This window comes from Bison bison, unplaced genomic scaffold (genome assembly GCF_000754665.1).
Source record: "Bison bison bison isolate TAMUID 2011002044 unplaced genomic scaffold, Bison_UMD1.0 scf7180017864473, whole genome shotgun sequence".
Classification (NCBI taxonomy): Eukaryota; Metazoa; Chordata; class Mammalia; order Artiodactyla; family Bovidae; genus Bison; species Bison bison.
Genome location: NW_011495034.1, coordinates 3,822,009 through 3,835,297, shown reverse-complemented (window position 1 = coordinate 3,835,297; position 13,289 = coordinate 3,822,009).

The window sequence follows — 13,289 nt, the reverse complement described above, 5'->3', positions numbered from 1 at the left end:
GCCACAGAACCTCATGACCCACCATAACCTTCCTGTTGCAATGGAAGGACACACAGCTACCCGTTCACCCATCTTCCCAGCCCTCTAATGAGCACGGCTTTCTGAAGAGCTGGCAATGAGTCTGGTTTCTAGCTGCCAATTTCTGGTCATTCTTTCTCCACAAACTGTACTCTTCATGTGGGCTCTTTGCCTTAATTCTCTTTTCCTCTTCCAAGATATAACATTTCTGAGTGATGTGTTCCTGCTTCTTACTCTGTATTTTCTTTTCTTGTCCATGTGAAATGTGTTATGTATAAAAATAATCCAATCTTCAACTACAAATTTATGTCACCAAGGAGAAACAAACATTTGCCTTACAGAGTTGTGTTAGGTGGAAATATAGTCCCATCTTCTAGACCTTAGAGGTGGTTTCTATCACTGTCTTTGTCCTCAATCTTACCTAGTCAAGCCTATGTGGCCAAATAATTTTTGTGCACTTTCTATGTTTATCATTGTCTTCATCCTTCCAACAAGCAGTGACTGAGAAGGTCTACACCTGCGTATACAATGCTGAAAAAAGGTTAAATAAACCAGGACATAACAACTGTGGTCAATGATTATCATGTCTTCCCAGGTGTTTTGACTCCAGACTTTTATACTCTGTGGTCCCCCAGACAATGGCAGATAATCTAAATCCCTGATGCAGCTCATAATTACAAGTAGAATTATTACAAAGGAAAAAGAAATGAAAACCAGCATTATAGTCACGTACTGGGTGAAATATAAGTGAAGACAAAGAAAACATCAACTTTAACTGCAGTTCTTAATCCACCTGTAATTAGATCTTTAAGCACGTGAAATCATTATCATCTTCAAACTAGCAGCCTACTCAACTTTGGGAAAATCTCCTGTTTGACTTCTGATAAAATTCCTGTCTTAGTCACTGAAGGCATTAACTTTCTGCTATGATTCTGTCTCTAAGAGCTGGTTAACTATTAATGGTGGCAGATGGCTGGTAAAGTCTAGATACAAAGAAAATCAAGGGAATGGAGCAATGTAAATCTGTGTTTGATCCACACGCCTGTTCTGGTCTCCAAATTCTACTTTATAAGAGAAAGGAGGTCTTTTTTCTATCCAGTCATAGATAGCTGGCACTACTTAACAACTGGCAAACTACTTAACTGCTCTGAGTCCTCATTTCTTGTGTGCAGCATGAAAGAGGTGATCTGGAGATGCCCATTGGCAGGGAAGCCTGCGTCCTTTGTGATAGTTCAAGGTGATGTCCCTAATAACCCCTCACTAGCGACAGTGTCCTTCTGGGTTCCCCAACTTTGCTTTTCCAAAAAATGGAAATGTACAGGCTCTTAGATGAGAATTAGAAGTTTCACCACTCAATATAATAATTATTCTATACATAATAAATATCAAGAAAAAGAACTAATCCCACAAGCCACACATATAAATCAATTTTTGTCTTGATTAATATGTGATATTATCCATATAAGTGTGCTTAGTCCTTGAAATTATTACATTAACTTCTTATTCCTTGATTTCAAGGAATAAGTAATTCCTTGAAATTGTTACATTAAGTTCCAGGAATAAGTAATTCCTTGAAATTATTACATTAATTTCAAGGAATAAGTAATTCCTTGATGTAATAATTTCAAGGAATAAGTATATCTGTGCGATTCAGTGGAAATGAAATGACTATTAGTAACCAAAATGTAAACACAGGTTTTGTCTTGGATCTTGTTAAAATTAAAAAATCACATATTCTTAAAAGTATGCATTTTTTTAAATAAATGAGCATAAAGACACTGAGGAACTGACTAGACTCTATCTCAGTCCAACTGCAACTATTTCTGGGCAAATTAGTGGGAGACAAGGCCTCTTTCTAAAGCTGATATGTTACTTCTTGTAACACAGAGTTAGTCTGGAAGCCAATATAAATTCATCCTCCACTAAAGAATAAGATTACCTAAAGATGGTGGTTGGATCAACTGAGACTTTTTCTGTTGCAAACAATAACATTTCACCTGCTTTTTTAACCTATTTATTTTTAATTGAAGCATAATTGCTTAACAGTATTGTGTTGATTTCTACCAAACATCAACATGAATCAGCCATAGGTTTCCCCATGTCCCGTCCCACTTGAACGTCCTTCTCACCTCCCTCCCCAACTAAGTTGTTACCAACCTAGTTCCCAACCACTCCAGGTTGTTCCCAAGCCTCTAACTTAGTAGATGTGTTATCATTTTTATTATATTCTTCTGGATTTATTAGAAAAAGAAACAAAACCCCAAAATTGTCTGTACCTCCTTCATGCTAACCAGTTATCCTTTGACTAAATTATATTATGTAATTATCTCCAAAGCACAGTGAGCAGGTTATTGATATATTTTTTGTTAAAATGAGGAAACTAGAGCGCAGAGAAGCACCCAAAGTCACAGAAGCAGTAATCAATAAGCCTGGAAGTCACTTCAGCTCTGCCCTTGCTCCTTCCCCTACCTCATAACTCTTTGGAATTCCCTGGTTGACAGTGGTTAAGACTCCATGTTTCCACCGCTGAGGGCATGTGTTCGATCCCTAATCAGGGAGGTTGTACATTCTGTATAATGTGACCAAAAAAAAAAAAAAATGTCTATTCTTAGTTCCAAAGAAGTTCATAAATGTATTATAGGAATATTTTCTTGTGATCTGAACTAGTAGCTCATAAAGAAGAAGCAGAAAAGTCAAATCACAGAAGCCTTAGCCCAGGATAAGACTCAACTCTGAATCTATACAAATACAAATGTGACTATTTGTATGAATGTGTGTTGGGGGCAGGGGTAGGATGGGGGCTCCAAAGAGTCTTTGGGCTGGCTAGTAGGAGATTTGTTGGGAGGATTCAAGTGTGCTCAGAGGGAAATGGAAAAATGAGAATTATGTGCCCTCAGAAAAAGACCAGCATTCATATACAAAAGGAATGGCAAGTATGGCTCCTTGGGAAAGTCCTGGATTGCTATAGCTGTTCTTTATTACTGTGTGCTGCTATGTCGCCTCAATCGTGTCCGACTCTGTGCAACCCCATAGATGGCAGCCCACCAGGCTCCGCCATCCCTGGGATTCTCCAGGCAAGAACACTGGAGGGGTTGCCATTTCCTTCTCCAATGCATGAATGTGAAAAGTGAAAGTGAAGTCGTTCAGTCATGTCCGACTCTTAGCAACCCCCTGGACTGCAGCCTACCAGGCTCCTCTGCCCATGGGATTTTCCTGGCAAGAGTACTGGAGTGGGGTGCCATCTCCTTCTCCTTATTACTGTGTAATGACTCTCAATTCGGTTCTCTTTCAGTGTAAGCAGGATATTGGCCAATTCTATTATCTTTTCCTTGAGTCCTTGTCAAGGGTTAAAATGACACGGGAAGAAGCATCAGCAGATCTTTTTCACTACTGGAACTGCCAAAACAACTTCCTTCAGATAATTCCTCACTTTCTCCTAGCTACTTCTGACATTCAATATCAGTGTTTCAGTTGTCACACATCTTTTCTTGCCCATCCTGTCTCTCCAGTAATTCAAAGAGCAGCATATCCATCACATAAGCAGGTTTTAAGAAATGAAGAAAAGAAAGAAGAAATAAATGGAGGGAAGTAAAGACGGAGGTAAAAAGAGTAACCATAGCTTTATTCATAGTCATTATTTATTTATTTGGCTGCACCAAGTCTGCTGCATGTAGGATCTGGTCACCTGCCCAGGGATCAAACCCAGGTCCTCTGCACTGACAGCACAGAGTCTTAGACACTGGACCACCAGGGAATTCCCCATAGTCGTGAAAATACACCTGTAAGAGAAACTCAACCAGTAAGAATATTTTATTAGCTGGGAAACTGGCAGCATGATAATTTCAGAAGACCGAATTTCATGACCATAAATAGTTTGAAAAATACCTTACACTTGTATATCTACAGTCTGTGCAATGAAAAAAATTGTTCAAAATGATGTTGAGACAATCAAAAATATTGAATAACCTACTAAAGACTAAGTTTTACTTTTAAAATAGAAAATTAGCAAATCCTTATTGGAAAAGTTTTTGTACCATTAACATCAGTTACTATTTTAGTTATCCCTATCAAATTTCCATATCACAAGTAGATTTTAAGCAAGAGATAGAGTTTTTCAACCCACTTAACAACCCATTAAAATGTTTGCAGAGACGCCTACTTTTATAATAAAATAAGTGCTTTGAAATTACAAAGCATAGTAAATATACAAGCTACTATTGTTGCTAGCCAGTCACTAGCTAAAGCAACAGATTGCCTTTCTCCATTCCTTACACTGTTGAGACACTGGAGACTATTTTTAGAGGAAATTATCCATATCCCTCCCAAGGAGGGATTAATAAAAGCACTCATTCCTGAGTTGACAGACCCCATATTTGAGAATGCAGCACGCAGTCTTTCCTTCTGGCTTATTTTTCTGTTGGGACTTCCCTGGTAGCTCAGTCGGTAAAAAATGCCTGCCATGCAGGAGACCCCGGTTGGATCCCTGGGTCAGGAAGATCCCCTGAAGAAGGAAATGGCAAACCACTCCAGTATCCTTGCCCAGAAATATCCAATGAAAAGAGAAGCCTGGTGGGCTGCGGTCCATGGGGTCGCAGAGTCAGACACTACTGAGCAACTTTCACTCTATTTTTTTATAGCTGCTGTCATTGGAGCTACATCAAAAATGGGGAAGGGGACACCACTCCATTTTGTAAAATTTGTGGTGTCTAAACACAGTAACATAGTTCAGTTCAGTTCAGTCGCTCAGTCGTGTCCGACTCTTTGCGACCCCGTGAATCACAGCACGCCAGGCCTCCCTGTCCATCACCAACTCCCGGAGTTCACTCAAACTCAAGTCCTTCGAACAGTAACATAAGTCCCCACTGAATCTTAATTTTATATGGGAGACGTCTTTGAGTGCATTGATGCTACCCTGTGTGCTCTCTGTCCCTGGATCATCCACACTCTTGCCGAGTTCCAACCTCCCAAGAGGCAGAAAGTTCTTTAACAGCTCAGTCAACCATGACAGTCTCAAGGTTTGAAAAAAAGAAAATAGAAGAAAACTTACAATTCCAGAAGAATGGGGGCCCTTAGCTTTACTCACGGACAGCTGTGTACTGTCTCATTGCTTCTCCCCTAGTGAAAGTGAAAGTCACTCAGTCGTGTTTGACTCTTTGCAATCCCATGGACTATACAGTCCATGGAATTCTCCAGGCCAGAATTTCCCTTCCCCAGCAGATCTTCCCGACCTAGGAGTCAAACCGGGGTCTCTTGCATTGCAGGTAGATTCTTTACCAACTGAGCTATCAGGGAAGCCCTGCTTCTCCCCAAGAATGATATCCAAAAAAAAAAAAAGCCACCTTCCTAGCCTTAGGGCATGGGGCACTGGGCTCTTCCTGATGGCAATGTCAGTCATCCTGGACTGTGGCCTCTCCCCTTGCTTTGGTCCTATACTTTGCTTGATTGTTGTTGTGTTTTTTTTTTGTTTTTTTTTTTTGGTTGGCTAGTTTGAGAAGGAAAAAAAAAAATGACCTAATGATTTAAAAATTAATCTTGGAATAAGTTGGAGAAGAAATAGTTTAATAAGTTCCTCTACTCAATGTAAAACTAAGGAAAGACATTATTTTGTACTTCTTAAAGCAGTAGTTTAATAAAATCAAAACAAAAAGAAACTAGGACTTCCCTGGCAGCCCAGTGGGGTTATGACTTCGTGCTTCCACTGCAAGGGGCTCGGATTGGATCCCCAGTTGGGGAAGATCCTGCTTGCCATGAGTCAAAAAGACACAGTACAAAAATAAAAATAAAAACTAGAAAAAAACAAAAATAAAAACACTTGGTATTTAACATCCTAGGGATTGTCTTTATGTGATAACTGTTTAGAAGCAGATCCTATTTATCACGAAGTTTGCCCCTACTCATCTTTTTCCCATAGAAAAAAAAATGGTTATGACTCATAACAAGAACACACCATACACTACAGGAAAATAGATTATAGTTTTATCCAAACCAGCAGTGAGAATAATTTATGATTCCAGAAAAGACATAGACAAGCAGAATCAGTTTAGAAAAGTGAATCATTTTCATGCAAATGAATCCTAACTTTCTTGATTGCCATCCTAGTCTCATTTAAATGTTGACGTTTTTAGGGTGGGAGGGGGGAAATAAATTATTGTGGTAAACCAATATTTCCACTTGTTGACTGTGGAATATTTAAAGCATAGCTTAATATGCAACATGTGAAAGAAAAGGGTCAAGAGAATACAGCTTAATTGGAATCCATATGATCCAATCAAATCCAAAATGCTATTAATAGAAAGGAAGAGATCATTAGAATGTGCTATTCCATGTCTCCAGATTTTTCAAATTTATTATGAAAATTATCCTTTCCACATCATCAAAATAGATTGTTTGGTCATAGCCATTGTTCCAGGCTGAAGCAATATGAAATTCAGGGCCAATATCAATTTTATTGCCTCAACCCTTTCCACCCCTCAAAACAACCAGCCAATTAGATAATTTATAAGCAATTAAATTAACAAAGAATAATTAAAAATTAGTTTAAAAAGAAATGACTGTAGAAAAGCATCAGTTGTTTCAGGTTTGATACAGTCACCTGTGGGATAGTTCTATAAAACTAATCAGTAGATGTATTTCCTATCTGTCTTAGTCCATTTGGACTGCCATAACAAAATAACCAAGTCTCAGTTCAGTCAGTTCAGTCACTCAGTCATGTCCGACTCTTTGCGACCCCATGAATCGCAGCACGCCAGGCCTCCCTGTCCATCACCAACTCCCAGAGTTCACTAAGTCTGGTAGCTTATAAATAACAGTTCTGGAGTTTAAAAACTCAAGATGAAGGCACCAGAAGATTTGGTACCTAGTTAGGGCCCACTTAAGGCTTCCCTAGTAGCTCAGCTGGTGAAGAATCTGCCTGCAATGCAGGAAACCCCAGTTAGATTCTTGGGTCAGAAAGATCCACTGGAGAAGGGACAGGCTACCCACTCCAGTATTCTTGGGCTTCCCTGGTGGCTCAGCTAGTAAAGAATCTACCACAATGCAGAAGACCTGTGCTCAATCCCTGGATTGGGAAGATCACTTGGAGAAGGGAACAGCTACCCATTCCAGTATTCTGGCCTGGAGAATTCCAGGGACTGTATGTATAGTCCATGGGGTCGCAAAGAGCCGGACATGACTGAGTGACTTTCACCTCACCTTTGAGCACCCACTCTCTGGTTAATAGATGGCACCTTCTTGTTGGGATCTCTTGTGGTAAAACAGGCTAAGGCTCTCTCTGGAGCCTCTTTTACAAGGGCACTAATTCCAATCACGAGGGCTACATCCACATGACGTTAATAACCCTATCTCCTAATACCATTACAACAGGCATTAGGATTTCAAGATATGAATTTGGAAGGGGACACACTCAGGCCATAGCACCATCCACTTATGAGTCATCATTTAAATGAATAAATAATCAAAAGATAGATTCTGCCATCCTTATTATAAAGCTAACAGCAACAGTGCTTTGAGGGACAAATAGGGCTACCCAATTAGATTTAGTATTTCCATGTGTATAAGTTATATATTCTCTTAAAATTTATCATCTCCAGATAGAAAGAAGTTAAAGCTTTATATTATTTTACAATAATTGCTCTACCATCCCTGGTGTCTGTTGTAAATATTAATGTTTTCCAGCCTGTAAAATGATAAGAAAACATTATTGCCTTTGTAGTTATATAACTTTATAAGTTTTGATACCAAAAAAACAAGAAAATTTGAAAATACAGGAGTCTAACTTTGCAAAGAATCAGAGTGATTTAAGTTCTGAAGGAAAATTCTTTATCTATAAAAATCACTACTGAACTAACTAATGTAACTAAATACTATTTAAGCAGTGCTTCAAAGGGTTTAAAAAAATAAAATATACCTTTGAGTAGCATTTCAAGTAGAGAGGTAACCCTGTGTAAGATTATTTTAGCCCCTCAAAGAAAAGTAGCATATTGTCTTGCTTTTCCCTGTGTCACTTGAAACACTTACAACACTCACATATTAAGTTAAAAGTGAATTGAGATAACAAATTCATTGCTAAGTTGTTTGTTAAAGCTTGGAAAGACACATATTGCTAAAGTAGAGGAAAATAATTAAAAGTGAAATTCCCTATACATTCTAATTTGCAAGACAAAGCTTCAGTCTTACTACAAAGTGCTGCATTATGGTTCTATAGACACCACACCAGCCCTAATCCATAACTGTCCTCAGCGCTTCCCCAGACTTCACTGGGTGCCACGCTCCCAGCTTCCACTTGGCACTGCGCTCAGCTTGCACTCCCACAAACTCAGTCAGTAGATGTATTTCCTATCTAGACTTCCCAGTGGAAAGTCTAAGGAACTCAGGAAAGCAAACGTAAGGAAAAGCAATCTTTGGGGAAAAAATTGCTATTTTACATTTCAAAAAAAATTTTTTTAATGTCATTCGATATTATCAAAGTGTCAGTGAAGTAATCACAATGAGAAAAATGAGAACTTAGTTGAACTTTCTCACCCCGGTTTTGCAATTTAATATCGTTTTATTTTGCAACACATAAAGGGAAACCTTTATGTGTTCAGCACAGGAAACCTCCACAACCTTGATCCAGCCCTGCTGCACACTGATAACCACCTACTGCCCACCCCCCAGTCCTGAGCCTGGTTCGAGAAGCACCAGCAATGCTGTCCAAACAGACGAACTGCACTCCAACCTGGGTGCCTTGGGAAAATCTCCAGCTCTTCCAGTTTCACCCTGGACTGGAGCCAGATTGTAAGCAAATGTATGAAGGCCCAGTCACCCCTTCTGCCTTGTGTTTCTCTCATTTCCTGTGCAGGATAACAGCTCCAGGAACTCAGCTTTTCCTCCCAGGGTAAATCACGTAGAACCTATGGGACTAAAAAAGAAAAGAAAACTCCAGAACCCCCATAATGAAAGAAATGACAGAACATACTGGAGGAAACCAGCCGTCTCCATTCTTTCTAGCACTGGGTAGCTTTAACCCACACCCACGTCGATTGTCTTGACTTCAAGAAGCTGTCTCTCTATAAATAAACTGACCAATGTATCTTTAAAACATAAACGGCTTGAACTTTCATAATAAACACTGCAAAATAAATACCAAATAACATCTGGAGGAAAAGCTTTGGAGGGAATGGGGTGAGAGAGAGTGCTAACTTTCCTTAGTTCTATTACTAAAGTATGTACCTCATTTTTAAAATTTAGGACAAGTTTTCCATTATTAACCAAACACAAACCAAAGATGTACTGATTTTACTTTAAAATCTCAGATAAGGGAATACTGTCTGTAATTGTGTCTTTGAGCTAATCTTACTGACATTTTAACTCTCTTGTTTTCTACTATTTGAAACAGTGTTCACTTATTAAGCCACTTCATTTAGATATGAAAATGGTTGGTATTTAGCTCTAATTATTATTGGTACTGTTAGACAAGAAAAGTATCCCCTTTTGCCTTAGGCAACTAAAATCTGTAATGTACTATACTAGGAAAATGCAACATTTTCATCCTAACGTGTTATTACATTAAATTATTTCTCCTTGCAATGACAAGCAAAAAGACCATGTTCCATCTGCTTCTCATCTGCATCCAACTTGTGGGTAGTGATTCAATTCGGTTAATATTTATAGAGACAGTAACTAGTCAGACACTCTTCCTATGCAAAATCATTACAAAGAATGCTTGAGTCTCTCCTAGTGAATTTAAGGATTGCTGTGTGCACGCTTGCCCTAGAGTCAGCTTGCTTATTTTGTGTAATGCTCTCATAAAATTTTGTAGGTGATATAGTAAGCATGGTACATCCAATGCCAAAGAAAGAAAAGCACTAGAAATATGTAATTTGTAAGTAAAATTTTATATCAAAAAATTAACATGCCCATTTTATAGTAAATAACAATAATCAGTTCAATTATTCCAAGCTTATATACCCTCAATTATTTTTTCTTCCTAGTTCACAAATCTTGATTTTTCTTTTAAATAATGAAACAAACCTGTTCATACTAATAGGATGATAAATATTTCTCAAATAAGGATGTTTAATCTCATGTAAGTGTTTTTCAAAAGTACATTTGCTTCTCTTTCCTTAGGGAGTAGAGTTTGGCAAAGGATGTTGCTGAGATACGGTTTGAGGCATCATCTCATCTGCTAACAGTCTGCTCCTGATGACACATATTTATTCCATTTTTCACATGTGGCTGAAACTATACCAGCAAAATTGGGAACTCAGTTTTCCTATTTTAAAAAAAGATACCATTTGGCTGCATCATGAAACAATCCAAATGTACTTCAGAAGAAACAGCCAAGATGGATAGTTACATGGAATCGCTGGAGAACACTGGGAAATAAGTCATCAGACATTTCATTGCTTTTTTTTTCTTTCTTTCTTTTTCTGATTAACCAAAATGCCAGTTTTAGCCAGGCTGCGTGAAGGATATTTTACATTCCAGTCTCTTCTATCAGAAACTGTTAAATGTGGACAGTAGGTCAAATGTACCGAGGCTACAAGTTGTAATACATTTAAGAGACTCTTACTCAGTTTTGATGATTAACCATTCCCTCTCTTTCAACAAACAAAAATACAGCAAACAAAATAAAGATGCATTCATATTGCAAGTTCCAAAAAGAGCATTTGCTTTCCATTCTACAAGATTTTGAATGTCACAAAGGCAAGCATATTTAAGCAAAAACAAATATCCCGTAGCTCAACAGAAAGGAAGAGGACATACAAACATGGCTGCAGGGGTGGGGCGGTGCGCCACGGTGTTCGCCATTTTTCCACCTCTCTTCCTCCAGTTCCCTTGACTGACCAGCTCAGTGACTCCAGATTCCTGTTCCTCTCCCAGTCAGTAGACCCCCATTTGGCAGCATCATGAAATACAAAATCCAAATGTGCTACAGAAGAAAAAGCCAAGATGACTAGTTCGATGGAATCATTGGAGGACACTGGGAAATAAGCCTGAGGTTACCTGATGGAGTGAAATTTTGTGGAAAGGGCACAGTCTTTGGAGACTCAAAGAGCTTCAATTAAATCCCTTTTTGGCAGACTGTGCAATCTTGGAAAAATAATTGAAGTTCTTTGATTCTCAGTATCTTCTTGTATAAAATGAGTATATTATTCCAGACTATGCAGAATTGTTGTCAGGATTAAAGGAAACATAGTATATGGATTGCAGAATAAATTAATTAAAATAAAATTTTAAAAAAGTGTATGACTTGCCAGGCACATGGTGGATACTCTGTAAGTTGTTCCTGTCATCATCAGATCTTTTATATGCTTTGTTTAAAACACTTAGAATTTCCAAATCACTCTGAAATGTAAGTTCTTATATACAAGCATATTTTCTTGCACTTTACTTCATGGCATTTCACAGATAATGTGGTTTTGACAGGCAAGATTTGTGACCACCTTGCTTTGTCAGGTGATGGTTAGCATTTTTTAGCAATAAGATTTTTTGTTTTGCTTTGTAGAATTCAGCAATGTGTTTATAAATATTCTTTTTTAACTTTAATTTTTTATTGAAGGATAGTTGATTTACAATGTATTTTCAGATGTACAAGAAAGTGACTCAGTTATACATATATATATATTCTTTTTTAGATTCTTTTCCCTTATGGATTATTACTAAATACCGGATATGTTTCGCTCTGCTATACAGTAGGTACTTGTTGGTCATCTGTTTCATATATAGTGGTATGTATATATTCATCCCAAACAATTAATCCCTCCCCCACTTTCCTCTTTGGCAACCATGTTTGTTTTCTGTGTCTGAGGTCTACTTCTGTTTTGTATGTAAGTTCATTTGTCTCATTTTCTTTTTTAAGATTCCACACGTAAGTGATATCATGATATTTGTGCTTGTATTCAAGTCACCCTCATTTTACTTAATAACAGCCCCACAACACAAGAGTAGTGATGCTGGCCATTCAGATAGGCCAAAGAGAAGCTGAAAGATGCTTCCTTTAAGTGAAAAAGTGAAAGTTTTCAATAGGAAAGAAAAAAAAAATTGTGTGCTGAGGTTGCTAAATTCTATGGTAAGAACAAGTTTTCTATCCGTGAAATTGTGAAGAAGGAAAAAGAAATTCATGCTACTTTTGCTGTCACACCTCAAACTGCAAAAGTTACAGGCACAGTGAGTGATTAGTACTTAGATAAGATTTTAAAAGGCATTAAGTTTGTACAATAAGACATTCAGAGAGAGAGACAAAGATCATATGCATTTAATTTTTATTACAGTATATTGTTATAATTATTTGATTTTATTATAAGTTATCATGGTTAATCTCTTACTGTGCCTAATGTATAAATTAAACTTTATCATAGATATGTATGTGTAGGAAAAAAAAAACATAGTATATATAGGATTTGATACTATCTATGGTTACAGGCGTACTCTTGCCTGGAAAATCCCATGGATGGAGGAACCTGGTAGGCTGCAATCCATGGGGTCTGGAAGAGTCAGACACGACTGAGCGACTTCATTTTCACTTTTCACTTTCATGCATTGGAGAATGAAATGGCAACCCACTCCAGTGTTCTTGCCTGGAGAATCCCAGGGACGGGGGAGCCTGGCAGGCTACCATCTATGCGGTAGCACAGAGTCGGACACGAATGAAATGACTTGGCAGCAGCAGCAGCAGCGGTTTCAGGCAACCACTGGAGGTCTTGAGATGCACCCTCTATGAATAAGGGGAGACCCACGTTCGATCCCTGGGTTGGGAAGATCCCTTGGAGAAGGAAATGGCAATCCACTCCAGTACTATTGCCTGGAAAATCCCATGGACAGAGGAGCCTGGTAGGCTACAGTCCACAGGGTCGCAAAGAGTTGGACATGACTGAGCGACTTCAGGTTCACGTTTCACTGTAGTTCTTTGACAGTGAAACAAGATAGGAAGGAAGTTATAGAGTCATAGGCCATGAGAAGACTCTGGCATAAAAGAGCATACATATGCTGTTTGCGAACTCCAAGTAGCTGTTGTGTTCTCTGGCAAGAGATTTGGTGGGTGTGTGGGCAGGGAACAGATGACAAATGGCCTTATATGCTATGTGAAAGACTTGGAACTTTATCTTGAAAAGTGACGAGTCTGGGAAAGGTTTTGAGAAAGGCAACGGAATCATTCTATTTGGCTTACAAAGATGAGTTTGGTGACAAAGAAAGGACAGAATTTTTAAAAAGAAGGAACAAAAGAAACCTCAGACGAGCAGTTCAATCTCTGAGTCAGGAAGATCCCCTGGAGTAGAAATGGCAAGCCA